Source organism: Paroedura picta, chromosome 6 (assembly GCF_049243985.1).
Source record: "Paroedura picta isolate Pp20150507F chromosome 6, Ppicta_v3.0, whole genome shotgun sequence".
Classification (NCBI taxonomy): Eukaryota; Metazoa; Chordata; class Lepidosauria; order Squamata; family Gekkonidae; genus Paroedura; species Paroedura picta.
Genome location: NC_135374.1, coordinates 14420569 through 14446615, shown reverse-complemented (window position 1 = coordinate 14446615; position 26047 = coordinate 14420569). Strand labels below are relative to the sequence as shown.

Genomic DNA, 26047 nt, shown 5'->3' with positions numbered 1-26047 from the left:
CCTCTCAATCTCCTCTTCCCCTTGGCCGAACATTCCCAGGTCTTCCAGCATTTTAAATGTTGCTTCTAATTATGCACCCTGATTATTATATGAATTCTAACCAAGTTCATTGTTGTAACCACCATGAGGTGACCAGTCATGATGGGGTGATGTAGAGACCTCAAAAACAAACAAATAACTATTCTGCTATCAGAAGGTGAGGAGTAATTTCCACCACAATGTTCTGTTTTAGATCCCCCATTGTGCGCCTGATGCCATTCCTGAGAGTCCCCTGAGCCCGCCTCCCCCGAGCAGCATTTGAAGAAGGGCCGTGTCTCAATGGTAAGCCATCTGCTTGGCATGCAGAAGGTCCCAGGCTCAAACCTTGGCCTCTCCAGCTAAAAGGATTAGGCAGTTGGTGATGAGAAAAACCAACATTTGAGACCTGGAGAGCAGCTGCCGGTCTGAGTAGACAATGCCTGTTAACCCAAGGGTATAAAGCAACTTCTTATATTAATTTCTAAGAGGCCAGTGGACTGCTGGGGGAAGTCATGAGGCAGGAAAGTTCTGTTCCATTGACAGGAGGCACCTTCCATTCATGGAAAACTGATCCAACCCAGCATCACCCACATAGCGTTCTTTTCCCCCCTTGTACTTGAGTTGTGCACGTCAAGAGTGGGTTAAGGATTTGCGGGACCCATAGCACAAGAAGCCGTTTAGGAATTCACAGGGCCCTTGCAGACTACAATTGCAGCCAGACTGTGGGCAGAGGTGGCCTCCCCACAGTGTAAAGTTTGCGTGTTCCTAAAGAGGGAAAGGGGTGAAAGAGAAAGGCTATGGCCCTGATCCATGTAGGGAAGGTATGTTCACATGGGGCCCCTGGAAGTGCAGGGCCCATAGCACCTGCTATGTGGATAAACCAGCCCTGGTGCACGGGGACAGTCTCTGGAAAATAAATCTCTCTCCGTCCATAATAAAGACTTCAGCAGATGAAATCAGATCCCCCCCCCCACAAGCTTCCACGAATGAATAATTTGCACAATTTTTTTAAAAAAATCCTTCACACATCATTTCTCATCATTAGATACCAGAAAGGAAGGAAGGGAGAGAGGGGGAAATGACTGTTTCAGCATATTTTAAGCAGGCCAATTTCCCCCTGGTCCTCTATCAACCAGCAGCTCCAAAGCCATGTGGCAAAATGTGTGAACAAGTTATGCAGTGATTGATTCCAGCGCGAGGAAAGAGATTGCTCCACGTTGTCTGTAACAGTCCGACAACACAGCTCTAGAGGAGTCGGTATATTAAGGAGAATCAGCGGTAAACTCTCCACACGTTGGTGAAGCCGGGCTAATTTGCCCGCACCTTTGCACACACGGGCTGAACAAGACGCCGGACTTGAAAGACGATCCCCTCCCGAATCAGCAACTTCAGCTGTGTCTTATCGAAACGATTAAGCGGCTGGTAGTTGAGATAAATTGGTGATAACAGGGTGCCAGGTCAGATATCAATAACAGTTTTGCCTTGGGCCCCCATTAGGAGACGAGAATCTGACCTCAGCTGCGACCTTTCCTTTTGTCACCCATTTAATTTGCTACGCAGGAATCAGCCCAAGTGGAGAACGGCCACAGAAAACGGCTGTCGCTGATGTCCTCCTGACCTCAGTTGATGATAATAGCGACAGATACTGCTCTTGCTCAGCCCATTCGGCCTTCTCTCCCCTTGCAAATATTGTAATCGCCGGGCAAAAAGCTTTCGGAACACCGAAACGTTCACCCGCTGTTGCTCTAGTGAGAAGGCGGCAGAGTGCAACCCTGATTTTTGCAGATGAAAAGGAGAACAGGGTGGGGACATGCCTGTGTTGTGTCTTGCCTCCTCTCCAGCACTGTATAGGGAAGTCAAAAGCAAAATATAACAAAAAAAATGGCTCCCAGCGGACTTGAACTAGCACTTGGTATAGTGGTTAAGAGCTTGGTTAGGAGTGGGGGTTTCTAATCTGGTGATCCAGGTTTGATTCTGCGCTCCCCCACATGCAGCCAACTGGGTGACCTTGGGCTCAACACAGCACTGATAAAGTTGTTCTGACTGAGCAGTAATATCAGGGCTCTCTCAGCCTCACCCACCCCACAGGGTGTCTGTTGTGGGGAGAGGCAAGGGAAGGAAATTGTAAGCCTCTTTGAGATTCCTTTGGGTAGAGAAAAGTGGCATATAAGAACCAACTCTTCTTCTTCCAGTAAAATCAGGGTTCTCTCAGCCTCAGGTACCCCAAAGGGTGTCTTGTTGTGGGGAGAGGAAAGGGAAGACGAAAGTAAGCCGCTTTGAGACTCCTTCAGGTGGAGAAAAGTAGCATATAAGAACCAACTCTTCTTCTTCTACCTCACAGGGTGTCTTGTTGTGGGGAGAGGAAAGGGAAGACGAAAGTAAGCTGCTTTGAGACTCCTTTGGGTAGAGAAAAGCGGCATATAAGAACCAACTCTACTTCTTCAGTAATCTAAGGGCTCTCTCAGCCTCTTCATCTTCTTCTTCATCTTATGAACAAGGGGCAGTGATAGCAAACAATGGTTTTATGAGGTGCAGCCTTGTGAGTGCTCCTCATAGAAGCATAGTGCTGGAAGGGGCCATGCAGGCAGGCCTAGACCAACCCCCTGTTCAATGCAGGATCATCCCAAAACAGGATCAGCCTCATGCTTCCAGGAGCCCTGCACAGTGCCTCCCCCCTCCCCATGGATCAGGGCTGGAGCCTATCTCCTCCCCCCTTTTCTATGTTTAAGAGTGCTCAAAGTGACACCCCTTTCCATTTTGGCTGGCCCCTCTACCCCCAGTCTGGCTGTTCTTGCTGCAATTGTACTCTGCTTGTTGTTGTTGTTGTTAGGTGCGAAGTCGTGTCCGACCCATCGCGACCCCATGGACAATGACCCTCCAGGCCTTCCGGTCCTCTACCAGTACTCTGTACTCTGCTAGGGCCCTGCAAATCCCTAAATTGGCTCTGGTGCTACAGACTCCTCAGATCCTTAAAGCGCTCCTGACTCAACCCTGCTACAATAGCTCTGCTGGCAATAAGATAAGGTGACAGAAAAACAACCTCATATTCAACAACTTTCTATCAGCTTTCTCGTTTTATTTTTTGTTTTGTTTTTTTACGGGAATAGCTTTGCAAGAAACACCATCAGGGTCAACCTATTGAGGCACCAGGCAATATTACCATAAGCTGGAAGGTGAGATGAGGGTACGTTGGCTTTTATTAAGCATGCTGGGCGGGTTGCATCCACGTTAAAAGAAACAATAAGCAGAACAATAACATCTCGACAATTCCGCCGTGGAGTTTATCCGCACTTCTAAACAAAAGCTAATCCCGCATGCGGCAATTGGAGGGGAAGCATTCTTGCGTTTTCTAATATTTCATGAGGTAATTTTTTGTTGTTGTTGTTACGAGCAGGTGTGGTGCAGAATTGGGAATCTTTATGTGGAGACAGGCTATTTATCTTTCTAAAATGGCCTTTGTTGGAAGGGGAGGCTGAAGTCGAGACACTGTTTCAAAACAATATTAGTCATCTTGGTATACTTTTGTCAGCTAGATAAAAACACACAAATGGGCTGGAGGCTATTTTGGGAGTCACTACCCCCTCCCCCCTCGGCTCTGACGTTTTGATAAAACTATCCACCAACACTGCCAGGACTTTAGAATCTATGTATCTATGTTTATGCTGTGTGTGTGTGTGTGTGTGTGTTTGAGAAACAGTACAAGTCTATGCCTTCTTTCTGAGGAACATTTATTTGACTTGACCTAGATTTCATTCATTCATTCATTCATTCGTTCGTTCATTCATTCGTTGATTCGTTCATTCGTTGATTCGTTAGATTTTGCTGCTGCCATTCCATACGGTTCAGGGCGGTTGACATATAACATCACAGGGGGATACATGGAACGACCTATTAACATAGTCAATACATCAACAATAATCTAACCGTGGTTCTGAATAACACAATTTCAATGGTCTTAAACAACAACAATATAACAGGAATGATAACTTAGCTAAGCCCCCCAGAGAGATCAGACTGGTTCAAACCATGGAGGGGATGTTTGGGGGACCCGTAGATGTTATTTGGGTTTGGTTGGTCTCAGGCAAATGCCTGGTGGACTGGCCCCCTTTTGCAAGCCCTGCGGAATTGTGGGAGTTCAGGCAGGGCCCTGATCTTTTGGGAAAGCTCGTTCCACCAGGTGGGGGCCAGGATATGATGGCCCAGGATAGCCCACCCACAGAAGCAAAACAGGGTTGGCCCTGTTTATTATTTATTACAGAGACCAATAAGGTATTCCAACGTTGCTACATAGAGGTTGACAATGGCAAACTACCTTGCTGCATAAATAGTTCTAGCTACTGTCACCAGAATCAGAATCACACACAGAGATGGAACAGGCCACAAAGGGGCATCCAGCCCAGCCCCCCTCCCCACCTTCTTGGGGACTTAAAAAACAATGCACACTCCTGAGAAGTGCTCATCAAATCTCCTCCTAAAAACTTCCAACAAAGGAGACTCCACCATCCTCCAAGTCAGCCTGTTCCATCTATGAAGAGCCCTCACCCTCAAAGAATGCTTTCTAATATTTGTGGAACCTGTGATGAACCCTTGTTCCTGACCTGTGGCTTTCATCCTCTTTAAGGTTCCTTTCAGTTCCGGTGCTCCTGGATTCCCCACTGAGTTGTGGCAACTCTAGGCCGTCTTGCCAGTGCCCCTCCCGTTTCCTCCTTGCATTTCAAATTCTCATCCCACATTCACTTTCTTATCTCCTCACCCAAGGCTGGCCTCGCCAGAGATTCAGTCTAAACACCAGGGTGTAAACTGCATGGAGCTTTTATTCCAATCCCTGGTCAATTCAGTCCCTGCCATCTACACAGAATGCGATTTCTGTTTGGATTTGGGGTGATTTAAATTTTCCTTCTGCAGCAAGAAGGATTGATCCGGAGTGACCCTACCTTTATTGTGCAATATCTTGGAGTGCTTTTAAGCCTCAATATATTTTAAAATTGCATTGTTTTGAATCTGGGCTCTCCTCCATGGTAGAGAACCCATGATTTGCCACAGGTGGTCATGTGACAAACTTGCCTTAAAGGAGAAGCCCCTAATTTCTCTCAACTTCTGTCCATCTTGGATTTTTTTTCTGACTTCATCGATCCTCTCCCCCGCTTCAAGAAAACAAAGAAAGAGTCTCCATTTGCCTCCCCCCCCCGATCTTCTGAGCCTCCCTAACCACGTGCAGAACACTTTCCTGTTTCAATGGGGAGGGGGGGAGAGGAAGACTTGAGTTCAAAGCGATCTGAATTCAACAAGATTGTCAATAAACAAAGTAAGTGCAGAATCTGCCCAGATGGCCGGTTGGCTGTTTTGGCACCTTGTAAGATCAGAGAATATTATTGCCCTTTTCTGTGTGAATCCATGTTCCCGCCAAAAGCTACCTCTATGCCCCTCTCCCAAAGCCCAAGTATATATTCTATGCAATCCCCTTCCCTGGCATCTCTCAAGACTGCTGTCTATGAGCTTATGCAATGTGCTGATCTTTGTCCTGATTCTACAAATAAAGACTTTAACTTAAAGCTTCATCCTGAAGCCCGAGAATGATGACTGTGGTGCAAATCTCCTGGGTCTCAACTGCTTGGTTCCTGTCAGAACATCCTTCCCTGTAAGGAAACCTATTGCTCTCAGCCCTTGTCTCTAAAGCTGCGGCAAACAAGTTGTGTGCCCCCCCCCCCTTCAACATGTCTACCTCTAATGGATATGATGGAATTCTTCTGTTCTGGAAAAGTGGGCTATAAATGATTCCAACAAATGAACAGTTCTATGAGATTTGGATCTCCTGCTCTTACGACTTCCCCTCTACTCAGGCCCATGGTGATCATTGTAGCATCCTTGGAAGAGACATAATGTAAGCAGCCCCTACCAACTCACCCATTCTAGGACGGATTCACCTTATCTCAGATAGATTATGATAATGATGTCTGAGAAAGAACGGCCCCAAGCCAAGGCAAGAGCCGAGGAAGCAGAGATCTGCTGTCAAGGTGAGCACCAGTGGAGAGAAGTGCATAAATGAGAGTCATGGCCGTCAACTTCTTTGGGAATACAGCTATTTAAATACTGCCCAGAGCTAAAGCCACAGCCGGATTCTATGCATAATAAGTGATGTTTAGCTTATTCGGGAACTGAGATGGCAGTAGATCCAACCAAGTACTTTAGAACAACAACAAAACATCCCCTTTGAAACATCTGGTCCTATAGAATGTACGTTCTCATTTTCCTCGACCCTGTTATAGATGCAAAAGGTGTACTTTTTCCTCACTCCAGCAATTTTAACAGGAGTTTGCTCTTGGGGGAGTGTGATGGGGTTGCAGATGCTTCTGTTCTAAGCATTACTAAGCATCCTGGGTCTCTCTTTATGAAGGCTCATTGCATAGGCTAGAGAAGGAATTCCCAACTAGCAGTACATGGACCCCTGGGGGTCTGCAGGAGCTCTGAAGTGGCATGGTATGGGATGGGACGGGACCAGGCTGTATTTTCAGCTCCTACTCTTTTTTCTAGCCTACACGAGGCAGGGCCACCAGAGCAGTAGTAAAGGCGGGGGGAGGGAGCAAAATGAGGGCAGAGGGTGCAGGTAGTGATGTCACTGCAGGCAGGGGGTGTGGCCAGCTGACCTCACTTCTGGAACCCCAGAGGCTCAGACCAAAACAAATGGGTTGAAATTAATTCAAAAGGATTTTCGGCTAAATATCCAGAAGAAGTTCCTGACAGAGCGGTTCCTCCGTGGAACTAGCTTCCTTGGGAGGTGGTGGTATTCCTTCTTTTAAGTTTTTAAGCAGAGGCTAGATAGTCATCTATAGTCATCATCAGGCTAGATAGGAGCCTCTTGTGGCGCAGAGTGGTAAGGCAGCTGTCTGAAAGCTTTGCCCATGAGGCTGGGAGTTCAATCCCAGCAGCCGGCTCAAGGTCGACTCAGCGTTCCATCCTTCCGAAGTCGGTAAAATGAGTACCCAGCTTGCTGGGGGGTAAACGGTAATGACTGGGGAAGGCACTGGCAAACCACCCCGTATTGAGTCTGCCATGAAAACGCTGGAGGGCGTCACCCCAAGGGTCAGACATGACTCGGTGCTTGCACAGGGGATACCTTTACCTTTAGATAGTCATCTGACAGAAATGCTGATTTTATGAACTTAGGGAGCTTGTGAGTAGGTGGGCAGGAAGGGATGCGCAAAGCGCAAGGCTCTTTCAATCTAACCCAGGGGAGGCCAAATGGTGGCTTTCCAGATTTCCGTGGACGACAATTCCCACGAGCCGCTGGGGCTCATGGGAACTGTAGTCCACAGACATCTGAAGGACCACTGTTTGGCCACCCCTGCTCTAACCCTTCTTCTACAAATAGGAAATAATATTGACAAAGCAGGTTGCCCCACAACTCCGGAATGTCTTTCTCTATGAAGTTCCTTTGGTTCCATCTATTGGGTTTCCAAAAGAGGAAGTAGGGTAGCAAAAATTCTGTACACCTCACCTTTTAATTCAGTTGGGTTTCCTGCCCCGCCTTCTTTCTGGGCTTCTATCCTTATATTAACATTCGCACTTTATAAAGTCATGATGGTGTGATGTCTTAATTAGGCATGGGTGTTCCTCGAGCTCAGCTTTTCTTGAATGCCCCTGGGGAAATCTTTGAAAAAAGGCTGTGATTTCCTAAATAAATATAAAAATACATATTGTGTGAAAGATGGTGAAGAACTTTGCACAGGAATCAGGAAACAAATATATATAGTAGAGCATCAGAGGTGGTATCATGCATCAATATTTAGATCTGTATATACTTACATTTACTAAATATCTTCTGAGAGCCAACTTGGTGTAGTGTTTAATCTGGAGAGCAGGGTTTGATTCCTGGCATGCAACTAGCTGACTGACCTTGGGCTAGTCAGAGTTATGAGAGAACTGTTCTTACTGAGCTGTTCTGTCACAGCTCTCTCAGCCTCACCCACCTCACAGGGTGTCTGCTGTGCGGAGAGGAAAGGAAGTTGATTGTAAGCCGCTTCAAGACTCCTTTGGGTAGAGAAAAGCAGCATATAAGAACCAACTGTTCTTCTTTAGTAATGTCAGGGCTCTCTCAGCCTCACCTGCCTCAGGGTGTCTGTTGTGGGGAGAGGAAGGGAAGGAGAATATAGGTAAGCCACTTTGAGACTCCTTCGGGCAGAGAAAAGCTGATATTTCCTGCTCTTTTGAGAACATTTCCTCTCTGCTTGTCTCCAGAAATGACAATTCATGCACAACAGAACAGTTAAGTCTCTCTCCTCTTTCTACAAAAAGTTGGTTTCTTCTAATAAAACTATTTTATTTTTCAAGCAGCCTGGCACACAACAAGGCACAACTGGAAAGAAAGAAAGAAAGAAAGAAAGAAAGAAAGAAAGAAAGAAAGAAAGAAAGAAAGAAAGAAAGAAAGAAAGAAAGAAAGAAAGAAAGAAAGTTGGAATTTTGTTCAGTTTGACCAGGATAGGTCTGAAAATTGAGAAATTAAGGGCTGGAAGGTAGGAGCAATCAAATCAGCTACCAAATAGTCAAACATCTGGAAATGAAAAGCATGTGCCTTTGCAGCTCGTATTTACAATTTTTATAACTTTGCTAGCTACCGACCACATCCTCGGGGAAACCATGGGAGACAGAATTGTAAACTTGACTTAAGAATGAATGAGCTATTCCTCCCATGTCAAAAAGAAGAGTAGCCTCCAGAACTCTTTGCCTTTGTTCTTTTGCTACTCATTTTTTCTAACGGTAGACTATGCAAAAATAATAGCACACAATTTTTTCCCCCTCTGAAGTTGATGCCTTTCTTCAGCTTTGACTTGGTTACTCATACGGAGATGAAATTCTCACTGAAATTCTTAGCAAGGACCCAAACTGCATGGGTTTTTTTGGTGGTGAATCATAGAGTCGGAAGGGGCCATACCGGCCATCTAGTCCAACCGCCTGCTCAACGCAGGATCAGCCCAGAGCATCCTAAAGCATCCAAGAAAAGTGTGTATCCAACCTTTGCTTGAAGACTGCCAGTGAGGGGGAGCTCACCACCTCCTTAGGCAGCCTATTACACTTCCGAACTACTCTGACTGTGGAAATTTTTTTCCTGATATCTAGCCTATATCGTTGTACTTGAAACCCATTACTGCGTGTCCTCTCCTCTGCAGCCAACAGAAACAGCATCCTGCCCTCCTCCAAATGACAACCTTTCAAATACTTAAAGAGGGCTATCATGTCCTCTCTCAACCTCCTTTTCTCCAGGCTGAACATTCCCAAGTCCCTCAACCTATCTTCACAGGGCTTGGTCCCTTGGCCCCAGATCATCTTCGTCGCTCTCCTCTGTACCCTTTCAATTTTATCTACGTCCTTCTTGAAGTGAGGCCTCCAGAACTGCACACAGTACTCCAGGTGTGGTCTGACCAGTGCCATATACAATGGGACTATGACATCTTGTGATTTTGATGTGATGCCCCTGTTGATACAGCCCAAAATGGCATTTGCCTTTTTTACTGCTGCATCACACTGCCTGCTCATGTTTAGCTTACAAACCACAAGTACCCCAAGGTCTCACTCACATACAGTGTTACCTAGAAGCGTATCCCCCATCCAGTAGGCATGCTTTTCATTTTTACTAAAATCCATGTAAACGACATCAACCGAATGTCCACGATCCAGCAAACCTGTTACTTGGTCAAAAAAGGAAACCAGGTTGGTCTGGCAGGACCTGTTGGAGACAAATCCATGATGACTTCCCTGGATCACTAAAGTGTCCTCCAGATGTTTGCAGATCGCTCCCTTTATTATCTGGTGGTGGTGGGGTGAGCCTGAAGACGGTTAGGCTTGGGGAGGGAAGGGACATTCATAGGGCATAACACCATAGAGTCCATCTTCCCACGTGACCTTCTTGTCCAGGTGAACTGACCTCTGTCACCTGGAGATCGGCTGTAATAGTCGGAGATCTTCAGCTAAAGCCTGGAGGATGGCAGCCCAGCTATGGCAGAAGGTTTGTTTTCACTGGGGATGCTGCCATCTGTGCTGTGAGGGACAGACATGTTATAAAATAAGACATGTTAAGGCAGCCAACATGTTGTCTGAGGCTCTGACCATGAGGCTGGGAGTTCAATCCCATCAGCCGGCTCAAGGTCGACTCAGCCTTCCATCCTTCCGAGGTCAGTAAAATGAGCACCCAGCTTGCTGGGGGGTAAACGGTAATGACTGGGGAAGGCACTGGCAAACCACCCCATATTGAGTCTGCCATGAAAACGCTAGAGGGCGTCACCCCAAGGGTCAGACATGACCCGGTGCTTGCACAAGGGACACCCTTTACCTTTATGGCTAATGCACAGAATCTTTCTCACCCCAATAAATATGGGAATATGTATATATGCATATATATTCCTCTGTGTGTGTGTGTGTATTCCAATATTTATTGGGATGAGGGTGTTCCTTGGTTGCAGTCCCGAACTGTCACCAGAAGAAATACTTGGTTATAAAACATTCACACAATATCACATTCTTTAAAAAAAAAAAAAAAAAACATGCTTAGAATTCACCAAAAACAAGAAGATTCCAGTCCTCAGAAGCCTTAGCATGGCATGATTTGTTAAGATCTTGTTTATTGTTGGCGGCTAATCTCCAAACATCTTTTTTCACCTCCCCCCTCCCTATTAATTCAGCTAAGTCGACCTGCTAATGAACTCCCGAACAATTTACAGGAATTTTCCCATTCCACTTCCGATAGCAGGTACCTCATTCCCCCCCCAAAAAAAAACATTGAGCGATCTTTGACTTCACGTTTCTATTAAGTAATGCTTTACAGATGCTAAATTATGCTGGTAAACTGAGGGAACACACGTGATGCCCCCATAAACGTCAAATGAATGCTTTATGATTGGCACCATTATAGCGAATACCAAACAATTTCATTATAATTAGTGCTATTACAATGAATACCAGAGGAATTCATGATAATTAGCTGCTGAACGGCGAATGGCAAATGAGTGTGAAATGAGAGGCTGGAACATGCTGTTTTCGGAGGTGAATGGAGTCGCGGGCTTTTCATGATTTAATGTAGTTTTGGGTGGCCATGGACTTGCCATGACATTGAGGCCAAGACTGCTAAAGCAAGGATGGTCAACCTGTGGTCCTCCAGATGTTCATGGACTACAATTCCCATGAGCCCCTGCCAGCATTTGCTGGCAGGGGCCCATGAGATACAATTCCCATGGGACCCTGCGAGAAAATGCTGGCAGTGGCTCATGGGAAGTGTAGTCCATGAACATCTGGAGGACCACAGGTTGACTACCCCTGTGCTAAAGGACTGAACTAGGAAAGGTCTTTAAAGGAACACAAGATGCTGCCTTCAACTCAATCAGACCCTTGGTCCCAAAAAGTCAGGTTGTCTACTCAGACTGACAGGAACTCTTCACGATCTCAGGCGGAGGTCCTTTTAATTTTATTGATTTATTAATTTATCTGTCACACATATAGACTGGTGAGAGATGGCATTACGCCACTCATAGTTGTATTTTATTCTGGTTTTATGGGGTTTTATTGTATTTCAGCCTCTTGCGGCGCAGAGTGGTAAGGCAGCAACATGCTGTCTGAAGCTGTCTGCCCCTGAGGCTGGAAGTTCGATCCCAGCAACCGGCTCAAGGTTGACTCAGCCTTCCATCCATCCGAGGTTGGTAAAATGAGTACCAAGCTTGCTGGGGGGTAAAAACAGTAATGACTGGGAAAGGCATTGGCAAACCACCCCATATTGAGTCTGCCATGAAAACGCTAGAGGGTCAGACATGACTCAGTGCTTGCACAGGGGATACCTTTATCTTATTGTAAATTGCATGTAAATATTAAGCAAATAAAATAAATATGGCACACTGGCTCTTTTTTCTGAACCTTGTCAGATCCCCGAGATCTTTTGCAAAGCTCAGCAGCTCATAGCATCAAAAATAGAATTCCTCCTTTTAGTCCAAGGAGAAATGCTGCCCATCTTGCTGTCATTAAGACCAATCATAACCCACAAGCATATCAGTAGCTCCTACTACTCAGTGTCACCCATCCTGCTCTATGTAGTGGTGAGATTTCCTCATCGAAGAAACTAGCCTATAACAATGTATGTTCAGTTTCTTGATTTTTCCCCTCCAGACGATACTTAGAATTGATTTTAGGGGTGAAGCTGGAGTTTTAACTACTTGTTTTCTTGATTCTCCTCTGCCCTGGTTTTTCTTGGCTCCCGTTTTGCTTTATTTAGCATTAATCTTCTGATACGATTTTCATGCATTCCTATTTATCATTAACAGTTAGGGGTTTACTGTGAGACGAATCTGTCTGACCCAGAACCAGGATATGAGTCTCTTAAATAGTAGTAAATAAATCAGCCGTTGGGCCCTCCAAGATGTTTCTTTATTGGTTCCAGAATGGGAACACCGCGATCTACCTCGTAGAGTTGCTATAGGGTAAACATAATAAAAATTTTAAAGCTTCTTGCCCAGGATAGGTTCGTCCGTTGTACCTGTTGAGATATCAAGATCAATAGTTACTTCTTTTCTCGCCCTCCATTGGGGTTTTCCATAGCTGTATGTTGTTGGGTTTTGTTGTTAAGGCTGTGAGAGAAATACCCACTTTCATAGTTTGGGAGAAATACATTACACACGCTTTCACTTTCAATATGTTTGAAAAAGTTCAAAAGGCTTTTGGAATGGTGCTGTCTGTGATTTCAAGGTATCTGGAAAGTAGCGTTGGCCAAGCCCCTCTGGGCAAACAGGGAGTATCCAGATCCAGGTTGAGAAACTCCTGGAGATTTGGGGATGGAGGCTGGGAGGACAAAGATCTCAGTGGGGTAAAATGCCATAGAGTCCCCCCTGCAAAGCATCCATTTTCTCAATGGGAATTGATCTCTGTAGTCTGGACATGAACTGTCATTCCAGGGGATTCCCACCTGGAGGCTGGCATCCCCAATGGTAACATCATGGGAACTGCCAGCATGGAGCAGTGGTTAAGAATGGCTCCGAGTCTAGTGAGCCAGGTTGGATTCCCTGCTCCTCCACATGCAGCCAGCATGGGTCATACAGTGGGAAGGGTATGAAGTGAAATTGCTCCCCTTATCTGACAATAAAAATACTATTCCCAGTAGGTTGCAAATTTCTGTTTTCTTTTTCCTGTATGCCATTTTCCTGCTAATTGTATTCTTAATTTATTAGTTATTTACATCAGGGGTAGTCAACCTGTGATCCTCCAGATGTTCATGGACCACAATTCCCATGAGCCCCTGCCAGCATTTGCTGGCAGGGGCTCATGGGAATTGTAGTCCATGAACATATGGAGGACCACAGGTTGACTACCTCTGATTTACATCACTTATTCCTTGCCTTTCTCCCCTGGCGGGCCCCAAAATGATGCTCCTCTCCTCCGTTTTCTCCTCTCAACAACCCCATGAGGTAGACTAGGCTGAATATGTATTTGCCCCAAGATTACCAGGTGAACTTGCATGGTGGAATTTGAATTTGGACCTGAGTCTCTCTGATCCTAATCTAATTTACTAACTGCAGCTATACTGACACTGGGTTTATTCTACACACCATCTTAATCATAGAATCATAGAGTTGGAAGGGGCCATACAGGCCATCTAGTCCAACCCCCTGCTCAACGCAGGATTAGCCCTAATCATCCTTAAGCATCCAAGAGAAGTGTGTATCCAACCTTTGCTTGAACACTGCCAGTGAGGGGGAGCTCACCACCTCCTTAGGCAGCCTATTCCACTGCTGAACTACTCTGACTGTGAAATTTTTTTCCCTGATATCTAGCCTATATCGTTGTACTTGAAGTTTAAACCCATTACTGCATGTCCTTTCTCTGCAGCCAACAGAAACAGCATCCTGCCCTCCTCCACGTGACAACCTTTCAAATACTTAATACCGTTTTGTACTTTATAAAATGCAGTTTATTGACAACTGAGACACAAACCGCACTGGAAAGTGTGTAAAAATTATAACAGGGAAATAAGTGCTAAGGAAGGGAGAACTGGGGTGCAAATAAAGGCTTGTGGGTTCATTTCTCCACAAAGCAGAACATCAACAAAAGATGTCTGAAGGGAACCTGCATATTTGAGAAATTGCCTTATCACTGGCCAATATATCCAGTTTTGACTCATGAAAGATGTATTTAATGAATTGCTTCATTTATACTCCCACCTTGTTCCCCCACAGGAACTGGTAGTGGTGTGCATTGTTCTTCTTTCCTCTGCTTTATCCTCCCAACAACCTTTTGAGGTAGGTTAAGCTGAGAGGGGGCTGACCGGTGTTGAACCCATGGGTTCAGAGATGAAGACATGGGGAGTTCCTTTTAGCTCTTTATTGACCCCAGCTCTAAGTTGCAGAGGACCGAAGCTGAACTGAACCCCCCCCCAAAAAAAAACACAACAACAACAGCATATATACAGGATCAAAATATAGCAACTTCCTGACAGCGCACACTATTGGTCAACACACTGGATCCAGCGTGTGTCGGTCAATCGCAATAGCAGGATTATGACCCTGCCTCAGACCTCAATCTCAGGTCCTTGGCCGGTCTAGAAACACAACGTGGCCCACGGAATCTAGCAAGCTTCCCTTCTAGAGTGGGAATTGGAAGCCTGGCTCTACCAGATCCTCCCGGAGCCTTCTGGCCCCTTGAACAGTGGTTCCCAACCTTCCTAATGCCGCGACCCTTTAATACGGTTCCTCATGTTGTGGTGACCCCAACCATAAAATTATGCAAGTGTTCTTTCACTGAAATTAAACCGAAATTAACGAATGGCGTGAAGATCCATTGTTTGTGATTGGATATAAATTGTTTTTTTTCCCTAGGGTTTCTCAGTTCAGTTCTACCTCATGTCCCACCATGCTGATCTCGCTCTTTTCCGCTGCTCCAGACAGATGAACACTCTATCTCTATCTACATTGCAAGGCTACATTGCAATCTACATTGTGTGGATGTTGCCCCCCCCCCGGCCAAGCTGCTTGCCCTGCCGTGATCCCTGTGAAAGGGTCCTTCAACCCCCAAAGGGGTCCCGACCGCAACTAGATGCACTAGACTAACCCAATCTTGTTATTGTTTACTGCAGTTTAGGAGGGTTGCCACTTTCACTCTTATTTCAGATGATGATACAGGATCATTTATCTGAAGTTCTAGATTGATGCTATTCCCTTTCTTTGTCATTCAGGAACATCACGGTTCCCAGAGAGGAAACAGTGTATGGCTCTGCTATGACCCAGCATCGTGACTCAAGACCCAATGGACTTGGTCTCCAAAATTCTTTTCACCGTTCAGCTTTGTGTCAGTAAATCAGTCAGATCTTTATTACGGTCATAGAACAGCATAAGGAGATTAATAAACAATTGGAGAATGGTCAGGGAACGGACAGTTAAAAGCGTAAAACAGCGAAAAGCATCAATTTACTAATGATATAAAATGGCTAAGACCATAAAACTGCTAATAGATAGACCAGATTATTACAATAAATAGAGATAATATGTGGGAGCTTATTCTGATCAATTACAGCTCTTTGAATCATTATGGGAGAGTCATCTTATGCTGAATTTTCACGAAAACCCTGGACCAGCCAGCATCAATGACATCCAGAAGCAGGAATTGGTCCCACGACTAGATGAACATTGGGCGAGGCTGAATTCCGGGTGCAGAATAGGTCAGGGTGTCTGTTGTGGAGAGAGAGGAAAGGAAGGCGACTGAGCTGCTTTGAGACTCGTTCAGGCAGTGAAAAGCAGGGTATAGAAACCAACGCTTCTTCTTCTAACTGCTCTGACTACTTGTTTCTGCCCTTTACCTTCAACAGCCATCAGGCACTGGGTTGTGGGAAATGGCCAAACCTGGCATGATGGAAGACCAGCAGCTCTTGTTTGTCCAGGCAAGTCATCTTCTCATTTCTGAACTCAACCATGATAAACACGTCGTATTCCAAACAATACCAATGAATCCTCTTTGCCAAAATATGGAAGGAATGCCATTTGCATACAACAGGGAAGTTGACATCTCTGCCTTGTTAAATCTTAGAATCACAGAATCATAGAGTTGGAAGGGACCTCATGGGTCATCTAGTCCAACCCCCTGCACTATGCAGGACACTCACATCCCAATCGCTCATCTACTGTAACCTGCCACCCCCTTGAGGCTTCACAGAATCGGCCTCAACGTCAGATGGCTATCTAGCCTCTGTTTAAAAATGTCCAAAGATGGAGAACCCACCACCTCCCAAGGAAGCCTGTTCCACTGAGAAACCCCTCTAACTGTCAGGAACTTCTTCCAGATGTTTAGATGGAATTTCTCTTGAATTAAGTTAATCCCATTCATTCTAGTCTGTCCCTCTGGGGCAAGAGAGAATAATTCTGCTCCATCCTCCATATGGCAGCCTTTTATGAATGGAGGCTGATAAAATCTAATTCTTATGGTTTTCCTGTGCCATTAAAAATTAACAAATTGCCTCAGCCTGTCAAGCTAGAATGTCAGAGGGAACACAGAATTCAGCTGCCTATACATTATTGATAGGCTTGCAATGATCCTATTAGACTCCCCCCCTCTCCTCGCGAGAAGGACAAATGAATGGGAGCAGTGTACTGACGGACGTGCTCCCATAGTATATTACCGTTCAACCTCCCTAGCACAGGCCAGGTCATCAAGGGCTGGGAGAAGAATCTGGATCATTAGAAAGGGCAGGTGCCTTCTGGGGAGAAAAATGGCTGGTTGCAGGCTGTGTCAGTCTTCCATCTCTGGTATTCACGAGAAATTAAACACATGGGCAGACGGAGCCCATAGATATTAGAAAGGTTTATTCTTCCTAGGGCTTGTTTTTTATTTTTATTTCTACAAGTTGCTTGGAAATAATAAGGACATTATTATTATTATTATTATTATTATTATTATTATTATTATTATTATTATTATTAATATTAATATTAATATTATTATTAATATTAATATTAATATTAATATTAATATTAATATTAATATTATTATTATTATTAATATTAATATTAATATTAATATTAATATTAATATTAATATTAATATTAATATTAATATTAATATTAATATTAATATTACTATTAATATTAATATTAATATTAATATTAATATTAATATTAATATTATTATTATTATTATTATTATTATTATTATTATTATTAATATTAATATTATTATTACCTGTGAGGCGGCGAGGGAGTTGTCCGGTGGGGAATCGGAGGGACCTATCGGCAGGCGCTTTGCGCCTGCTGATTGGTCCCTCCGATAGTCTGTCCGGAGGAAGAGGCCAATCGGCACCCTTCCTCATCCCGGACACATCCCGCCTCCCAAGGGCTTACTGTTTTATTTAGGCTTGTGTTAAGATTATTATTATTATTATTATTATTATTATTATTATTATTATTATTATTATTATTATTATTATTATTAGTTTCATGGATTGTCACAATCCGATATTGTCTTGCAATTTGAAATCTAGCCACGTTCTTGAGGATCGCAGAGTTACCTTTGCACAATTCGTGCTGTTCTAAGGCACTCCGTTTGCTGGAGATGATCTGGTGTTATTTGTTCAGTGCTCAGAATGCCCCGGTGTTTCTTGGGACTTCTAGGCACTGTTCCAAGAGTTCCAATGACAACTGGAACTATGGTAACCTTCTCTAAATCTATTAATAGGTCTTGGTATTGCATGATCTTCCCCTGTTCTTTCTTTTCTATTCTGCTGTCTCCTGAGACTGCCATGTCACTGATCCAAACACTGTATATCTCATTCTTTTCCACAATTGTGAAACTCACTGTAATTGCTACAACGTTAAGAGTAAAGACAGTTGTGGCTGCAATCCACAAAAGTTCATGGAATAATCAATGCATTGTGTTTAAGGCACTGTATAACTCCTGTTTGCTTTTTTTTTTCTGCAACCAATTAGCATGGCTGTCTCTTTGGAATGTGTTATTATAGTAAGGTCATATTTGACAGGTGTTTTTAGTGATACTACCTGTCCCTCGCGATTTCCAGGAGCAGATATAACTCACTACTTTTGAGGAAACCACTCCAAGAGCCCCAGTACTGAGTGTAGATGTTCTGCATTTTGTCGGATTAACTCGAAGCAGTCTGTTGCTGATTGGTCAGGGTGTCAGTTCAAAGGCTGCCTGGTTCCCGGTTGCCATTCCCTCACAAGATTTATTTTTGCCCTCATTTTGTGATCTGTTTTAAAGTGACTGCGCTCTAGAAGCCCACACATCTATGAACAGAGATTTGTCTCTTGGATTTCCTTTCCCCTTGTTCTGTATGAGGCTGCTGCCTCCCCTCCTCACCCCCACTGCACTCCTGCAGAAAAAGTAAGATAAACAATCTGCCTGGTGCTCCACTTACCTCTCCCTGGCTTGCACTGGCTGTAGAGCACTCTCTAGCCTTGTGCTCCTTCAATGCTGACTGGAGCTTCATCCAACCCACCCCTCCCAAGACCGAAAATTGGGACAATGCAAATGCAGAAGGGCGTAGTGTTTAAAACCGTGAAAAAGGAAGGCTGTAAATACGGATGCAAATCGACCAGAATTCGGTTAGATTTACAGTGGAAAAAAATGTGAGTGCAGATTCTCCCCTCCCCTTTTCTCCCATACACAGGTGCTCATTCAAAATATTGGTGGCACAAGGCTCTGCAGTTCGATTGGAGAAGATTAAATGTTAAAATGTTAAAGAGCAGAGAAATGAAGCAACAATTGTTTGGTAATTTGTCGAAGATTGTTAACAATTTTCTGACCAACGTATTGGATCTTGTCTAGGGTTGCCAACGATAAGTTGTAGAGATTGTGAGGGTGGAGACATTGGAATATGCAAGATCTGTTGTATGCCTGAATGAAAAGAGTATGGGACATTTCCTGAAGGAGGCATGAGGGGAGATGTATAGTTAACATATTTCGTTCAGGAGAGTCCTGTTATTGTTTGAAAAATCTCCTCTGCATCCTGCTTGGCTCAATTGGAGACTTCTCACTTCCTCCCTGCCTGCCTCCAGGACAGATTGAATGAATGAAAGACAACAGCTAGACAGTTGCTTAGCTCTCTCTCCTCTCTTTCTATACAAAGTTGCGTCTCTTCATAGCACAACTATTTAATTCTTTAAAGCAGCCTGTTGCTTTCCTCCTCTTTGTATATCTAAACTCTGCCAACAGGAACTTGGGGAAGGCCAGGCTTGGGGAGGGAATTTAGCAAAGTATAATGTTTATTGATTGTATTCATTTTGATTTATTTATTTATTTATTCATATTTGTATACCGCCCTCCCCGAAGGCTCAGAGCGGTTTACATATAACTGAAACTATACATGAAACCATACATATAATAACATTCATATTGTTAATTGATAAACCGGGTGACAGTATAACATAACATAGAATCATAGAGTTGGAAGGGGCCATACAGGCCATCTAGTCCAACCCCCTGCTCAACGCGGGATCAGCCTAAAGCATCCAAGAAAAGTGTGTATCCAACCTTTGCTTGAAGACTGCCAGTGAGGGGGAGCTCACCACCTCCTTAGGCAGCCTATTCCACTGCTGAACTACTGCTGAACAGTATAACATAACATAAACAGTGGTAACTCAAACAGGTCCAGGAGTCTTGGTGGGTTTCTGGGGGTAGGGGGGGCAGGGGCCCTGCAGATGTTGGTTGGTTGGCCTGGCTTCAGCCAAATGCCTGGTGGAAGAGCTCCCTTTTGCAGGCCCTGTGGAACTGTTTTAGTTCCGCCTGTTATACCCCACCTTTTCCCCAGTGGGAACCTGCATGGTAGGGTAGGCTGAAAGTGTTTGTGTTGGAATTTCAGTCAACAAGTAATTTGGTGAAGTCAGCCTTGAAGGGATGTTGTTGAGCTGTTTAAGCAGCTAAGCTATACCTATGTGCTCACTAGTGTCACCTAATGGTCACTCTGAGGTTGCAGTGGAAAAATTCCAAGTATATGGCAGGGATTCCCTTTGTTTAAAATGGGCTCCTGCCCACTACCTCTTTCTTCAGGAAGAGAAAGAGCAGCTCAGTGTGCCTTTTGCTGATGCAAGTGGACTCCATTAAGGTGCTCAGCTCTCTCCATCTGCTGATGTGTGGGATGTAGTCCTTCCTGCAGCGTAGCCTGGCAATGTGTTAATTTTGTAACTACTCTTTAAGCTTTTGTGCTCTGCTTCAGTAAGGAAACTGAAGCAGATAATCTTTCCAGGAAAGATTTCTCCATTTTAAACCTCAAAGTGCTGTGAATCTGTGCCTCACCCACAAAGGTAACTAATAAATGCATACTTTCAAACTCTCTGTTACTCAGCAGCTCTAGTTCTCTGGAGGGACTCAGGACCAAGCCAAGTCCAAAAGTCCCAACAGTTTGATTAGCCCAGCGTCCCATGACATGAGAGGGGATTTGAATCTGGGTCTCCCATATACTTGTCCAACACTCTTACCATTATGCCAACCTCCAAAGCAGCCTTTTCTCCAGGAGATCTCTAATATCTGGAGATTTCTGGGAGATCTCGAGGCCCCACCTGGAACATGGCAAACCTGCGATGATTTCTCTGTCATTTGCAAGTAGCCAACACTGTAAGAACAAACATACTTCAAGGAATCCCCATATTTAATGTACAGGAAATAGTTTGTCCTTGATTTTTGTTAGCTAATTTTATTAGAATGCAATAACATTGGTGGCAGATAAGGACGAGAGATTGTCATTTAATTTATGTCTTTTTATATTCATTCTTTGCAGCAGTTTGTGATCCTTGCTTTTTATGGTTGGGTTCATAGGTTTCCTTGCCTTGTTCTGTGCACACTGCACGTTTTTAGATGCACTTAATACATAAACTATACATGTGATGCATAATGCTGCCTTACTGACGTGTGCATCATTTTGGGAAACTGATGTGAGGAAATAGAAAATAACACAAAAATAAAGAACCGTGGCTTCAGTTTGCACAGGGGAAGCATGAAATCGAAATGAGGGTTTGAGAGGGGGAAGCTGCTGTGATGAAGAAATTTGAAATCATCTCTAGCTGTGGCTGGTAGCATAGTCTTTTCGGAAGCACATATGCCGGCCAGCCAGTTAAGATGCCCTTTGACAGGCAGTGTTTTAATGTTTTAACACCTCTGTATTTACAGCCCTTCCCTTCTAAATGAACCAAGCCTACAGTGGCATCCTCTGAGATATCCTTCTGTTTGTTTCCCTTGTAAAGGTGATAATCCTGAAATAAGACGGGTAAGTGGCAAACAGCTTCCTTTTCGCAGCAGTGGAGCAATTCCCAGCCCCTGGCCTTCTTCTGGGCATGTATGAGACATATCACTAGTCTTACCACTAGTCTGCTGCTTAGGAGAAATTTTGAGAGCATCTTCAGACGTTTCTCACAAGCTAAGGTTGACAAGGTAGGATAGGGTTGCCAGATTCAGGTTGTAAGACACCTGAAGATTTGGGGATGGAGACTGGGAAAAGGAAACCTCCCTCTTGGCATTGCTTTCCCCACTTTGAGGGTTCCAGAAAGCAGAGGGGAAATCCCCCAATAAAATCAGCCATTTCCATGGTGATCCTCACCACTTGGAACTCCCCCCCCCCACACACACACACACACTCCCTCCACCTTTGGCGCTCCATGGGACCAGGAAGAATGTCCTGATATCTTCCAGAAGATGCAGGGGGGGGATGCTTTGCGTTTTCGGCAAAACTCTATAGATTGATGTTGATTTTTTATTACCATAGAGTTTCCTCAAAGGTAAGAGTGTCATTTCTGACATGCTGAAATCATTTCCGGGTGATGTCAGGATGCCAGACGCTCTTCTGGGTTCAGGTATGTGTGTGTGGTGAGCTCCTGGAGAGCTCACCACACACCCTAGCCTATCACTCCTAGCCCTCAGTGCCATAGCGCAGGGGTAGTCAACCTGTGGTCCTCCAGATGTCCATGGAATACAATTCCCAGGAGCCCCTGCCAGTGTTTGCTGCCAGGGGCTCCTGGGAATTGTAGTCCATGAACATCTGGAGGACCACAGGTTGACTACCCCTACCATAGTGTCCACCCTCCAAAGCATCCGTCTTCTCCAGGGGAACAGATGTCTGTGGCCTGAAGAACAGCTGTGATCCCAGGGGAGTCCCATGTCTCACCTGGAGGCTGACATCCCTCTCTGAAGCAGATAACTCTAACTTTGCCTTGACATTTCACTCCGGGTGGGGAAATTCATGGCGAAGAGTGGCTGGAGTTTGAGGAGGAAAGGGATCTTTGAAGGATATAGTATCATAAGTATTCCTCTTCTAAAGGAGTCATTTTCTTTGGGGGAACTGCCCTCTGTAGGTTGGAGATCAGGCATAATTCTGGGAGGTTGGTGACTCTAATGCTGCTCCCAGACATTAGCAACTTTATTCATGGGAGAAAATTTCTTCATGAGACCCATCGCGCCCAACAAGACACCCCGTGCCTCTGAGAGGAGATTGCACCATTGTACAGATTTCTTGTCGGACTCAGTTCGTGTCCGCTGAGGACCCCAACCAGACATGTACGAAGTCTCCCCCCTCCACACCCTAAAGTAATGTCGCTAATTTTATCAAGAATAAAATCGTTTCCCTCCTTCCTTGTCCAACGTTTCCTCAGGCGGAAGCCAGCCCATCACACTGGTCTGGAATGCCACTTTTGGAAAAATGAGATGGAGGGAGGGATTTGTGAGAGCCTTCTCACTTTAGCAACAATCACACCTTTGGGCTTCAAGAGAAAACAGCTTACGTGCCTACCATTTTCTGCTAGTGGCGAGGGAAGATCAAAACGGCACCCGTGTGCTCTCTTCCCCTCGTGAGAACTTCAGCCGGGTGGCTGATGAAGGCGTTCCGGGTGGACAGAAAGTCTGTCTTCTCCCACTTGGGAATGCCTTTGCCAGAGAACGGCTGTAGATTACTGCTATTACTTATTTATGTACTACGGCTTGCCTGCTGCCGTGACCCGTTACAGTAACGGGATCAAACGAAGGAATCAATAAAAATGCCTCTGCACACGCTGGAGACAAATACTTCCAGCATCCACAGAAATGAGCCTTCTGGTACACCGGGAATAACCAGCAAGGACAAGAATATTCATTTGGAGGTAGAGGCTGCCATGCTAAAGGGGGGGGGGGGCGGGTAAGAGAAGCAGCTCACTCTCCCTGACGGAACAGGTTGAAACTGTATTCAACTATAAGGTTCCTCCTAGAGAGAGAACTGGTTTCTTTCCTTCTTTCTTTCTCTCTCTCTTTCTTTCTCTCTTTCTTTCTCTCTTTCTTTCTCTATCTGTCTCTATCTCTCTCTTTATCTCTTTCTTTCTTTCTCTCTTTCTCTCTCTCTCTCTTTTTACTACCCAAAAGAGTCTCATAGCAGCTGACAATTGCCTTCCCTTCCTCTCCCCACAACAGACACCCTGTGAGGGAGGTGAGGCGGAGAGAACTCTCAGAGAACTGTGACTGGCCCAAGGTCAGCCAGCTGGCCTCATAAGTATCAATCTGGCAAGATAGATTTCATTTCCTGATCTTCCACAGACAGCCAGCTGGGTGACGTTGGGGCTCAACACAGCTCTGATCGTGCTGCTTTCCCAGAGCAGAACATCAGGGCTCTCTCAGCCCCACCTACCTCACAGGGTGTCTGTTGTGGGGCGAAGAAGGAAACATGATTGTAAGCCACTTTGAGACTCCTTAAGGTAGTGAAAAGCGGGGTATAAAGTCCACATCTTCTTCGTCAAAGGGGCTAACAATCGCCTTCCCTTCCTTTCCCCACAACAAACACCCAGTGAGGGAGTCGAAGTTGAGAGAGTTCTGAGAGAACCGTGACTGGCTAAAGTCACCCAGCAGGCCTCATGAGTCTCAAAGCGGCTTCCAATCACCTTCCCTTCCTCTCCCCACAACATGTTTGTCCCCATGAGGAAAATGAGACTGAGAGAGCTCTGGGAATACTGTGACTGGCCCAAGGTCACCCAGCTGGCCTCATGAGTCTCAAAGTGGTCATGTCAACCTGCTCTACCCCTCCCAAAATGGCCAGTTATGGGTCTGGAGGGGATGGGAATGGGAGGGGCCTCAGGTGGGCATGTACACAGTTCAGCTTCCTTCGGATTGCTCCACTTCTGGGGTTTCTCGAAGTCCGAGGAATATTTCAGGGGTTTCTCAATGGCAAAAAAAAGTTGAGGAAGGCCGCCCTAGATACACTGCTGACTATAGCATCTCAGTGATCATGGTGAGCAACAGAGCTGTTATCTTGCTCTCCTCTGCACATTTTCTGAGAGAGAGAGACCCACCCATGTCTCCCTGTCCCAAACGAAATGGGTTCCTGCTGCTCTGGGCCATGATAAAAACGAAGCAGACTTCTAAATATTATGAGACTTTTGTTTCCTGAACCTGATACATGGATGGTATCATTAAGAGAGCAGCCTTGTGAATCTCTGAGAACATAAAAGGTCCCAAGCCATGAGATGATCCTTAATGTATTCTGGGGAACTGCTGAAAACTTTATAGGTTGTCACCAGCTCGGTGAATTGTGCCTGCAAGAAAACAAAGAGGCAGTGCAGAAAAATTATGGGAAATTTATGTTTTGGGGAGGGAAGTGCTAGCAACTTTCATTGTTTCTTAAAGGTTGTGAGATACATTCCCGTGGAACAGCAGGGTATGGCTCCCAGTAGCTGGAGATCTCCTGGAATTACAGGTGGTCTTCAGGTAGCAGAAATCAGTTTCCCTCCAGAAAATGGCTACTTTGAAGAAGAGAAGAAGAGTTGGGTCTTATATTAAGGTGACCAGATTGTCCCACTTTTGGAGGAACATCTGGGGGCACCTGGCAAATTGTACTTATGTTGAAATTTAAAAAAATATATATTACAATACTATTTTTTCGTTCTATGCATCCTATGAAAATGTTTCTTGCTCCATATAGACCAAATTTTAATCAAGACCCCCCGGTCAATGGTGTCCCACTCTACCAATGTTAAAATCTGGTCACCTTATCTTATATGCTGCTTTTCTCTACCCAAAGAAGTCTCAAAGCGGCTTACAATCACCTTCCCTTTCCTCGCCCCACAACAGACACCCTGTGAGGTGGGTGTGGCTGAGAAAGCCCTGATATTCCGGCTCGGTCAGAACAGCCTTATCAGTGCTGTGGTGAGCCCAAGGTCACCCAGCTGGCTGCATGTGAGGGAGGAGCAGGGAATCAAACCTGGCTCTCCAGATTAGAAGTTCCCACTCCTAACCATTACACCAAGCTGGCTCTCTTGGACAGTAGACTCAATGGCATTTAGTCTCCCCCCCTCCCCAAACTGGTCTTCTGCCAGTTCCATCCCCCACCCACCCCGCCCCAAGTCTCCAGGTATTTCCCAATCCCAATACAACAGGACATTGTGCCCGAAGATCTGAAAGGAATCCCATGCAGAGCACGCATACAATGAATGTAATCAATTCTGACATTCCTGCGCTGGGATTAAGGAAAACAGAGACTCTGCTAAGGGCTTCATGCAGTCCCTTGGTTAGAAAGCACACAGCCATATGGAAAGTTAGTTTGCAAGACAATTCCCTCTGGAGCAAAGCGTGTCTGTTTTGAAGCAAGTTTGTTTTCAGCTACAGAGAAGGCCACTGAAGTGGTTTAGTTGTGTGTGTTTTTCTTTTTCCTAGAGGGCAATGGCTTTTTGGAAGTAGAGTACTGTGTGTTAAATAAAGCCCATGATTCCCAGGATGGCTGTGTTAAATCTCTGTACGATCCTTTGCGGCACTGCTTTTGATACTGCGGATCCCCTGTACGCACCATCCTTCCATCAAGACTTTCCGCGGTATGCAAGAGACAAGGATGCTTCTGAAATTCTCCATTCCCCAAAGGTCTCGTCTTCTTTCCAATGTGGGATGTCATGCATTAGGAATGCTCTATTTTTATATGGCTCTACCTTGTGTAGAGCTTAGCGCATGGGCTCTTTGCTACAACTTTGAGTGGTCAGCGTGCAACAGGGGTTAAGAGCATGAGCCCTAATCCAGAGAACTGGGTTTGATTCCCTACTCCTCCACGCAAAGCCTGCTGGGTGAC

General features: G+C 45.1%; 1 long non-coding RNA gene across 1 annotated transcript; it reads left to right on the top strand.

Annotated features, from left to right (window-relative positions):
- Positions 1-14222: 14222 nt before the first annotated feature.
- On the top strand, positions 14223-15983 carry LOC143840600 (uncharacterized). Its single transcript, XR_013232250.1, has 3 exons — positions 14223-14285; positions 15218-15330; positions 15848-15983. It is a non-coding gene; the product is annotated as an uncharacterized LOC143840600 (long non-coding RNA).
- Positions 15984-26047: the final 10064 nt, after the last annotated feature.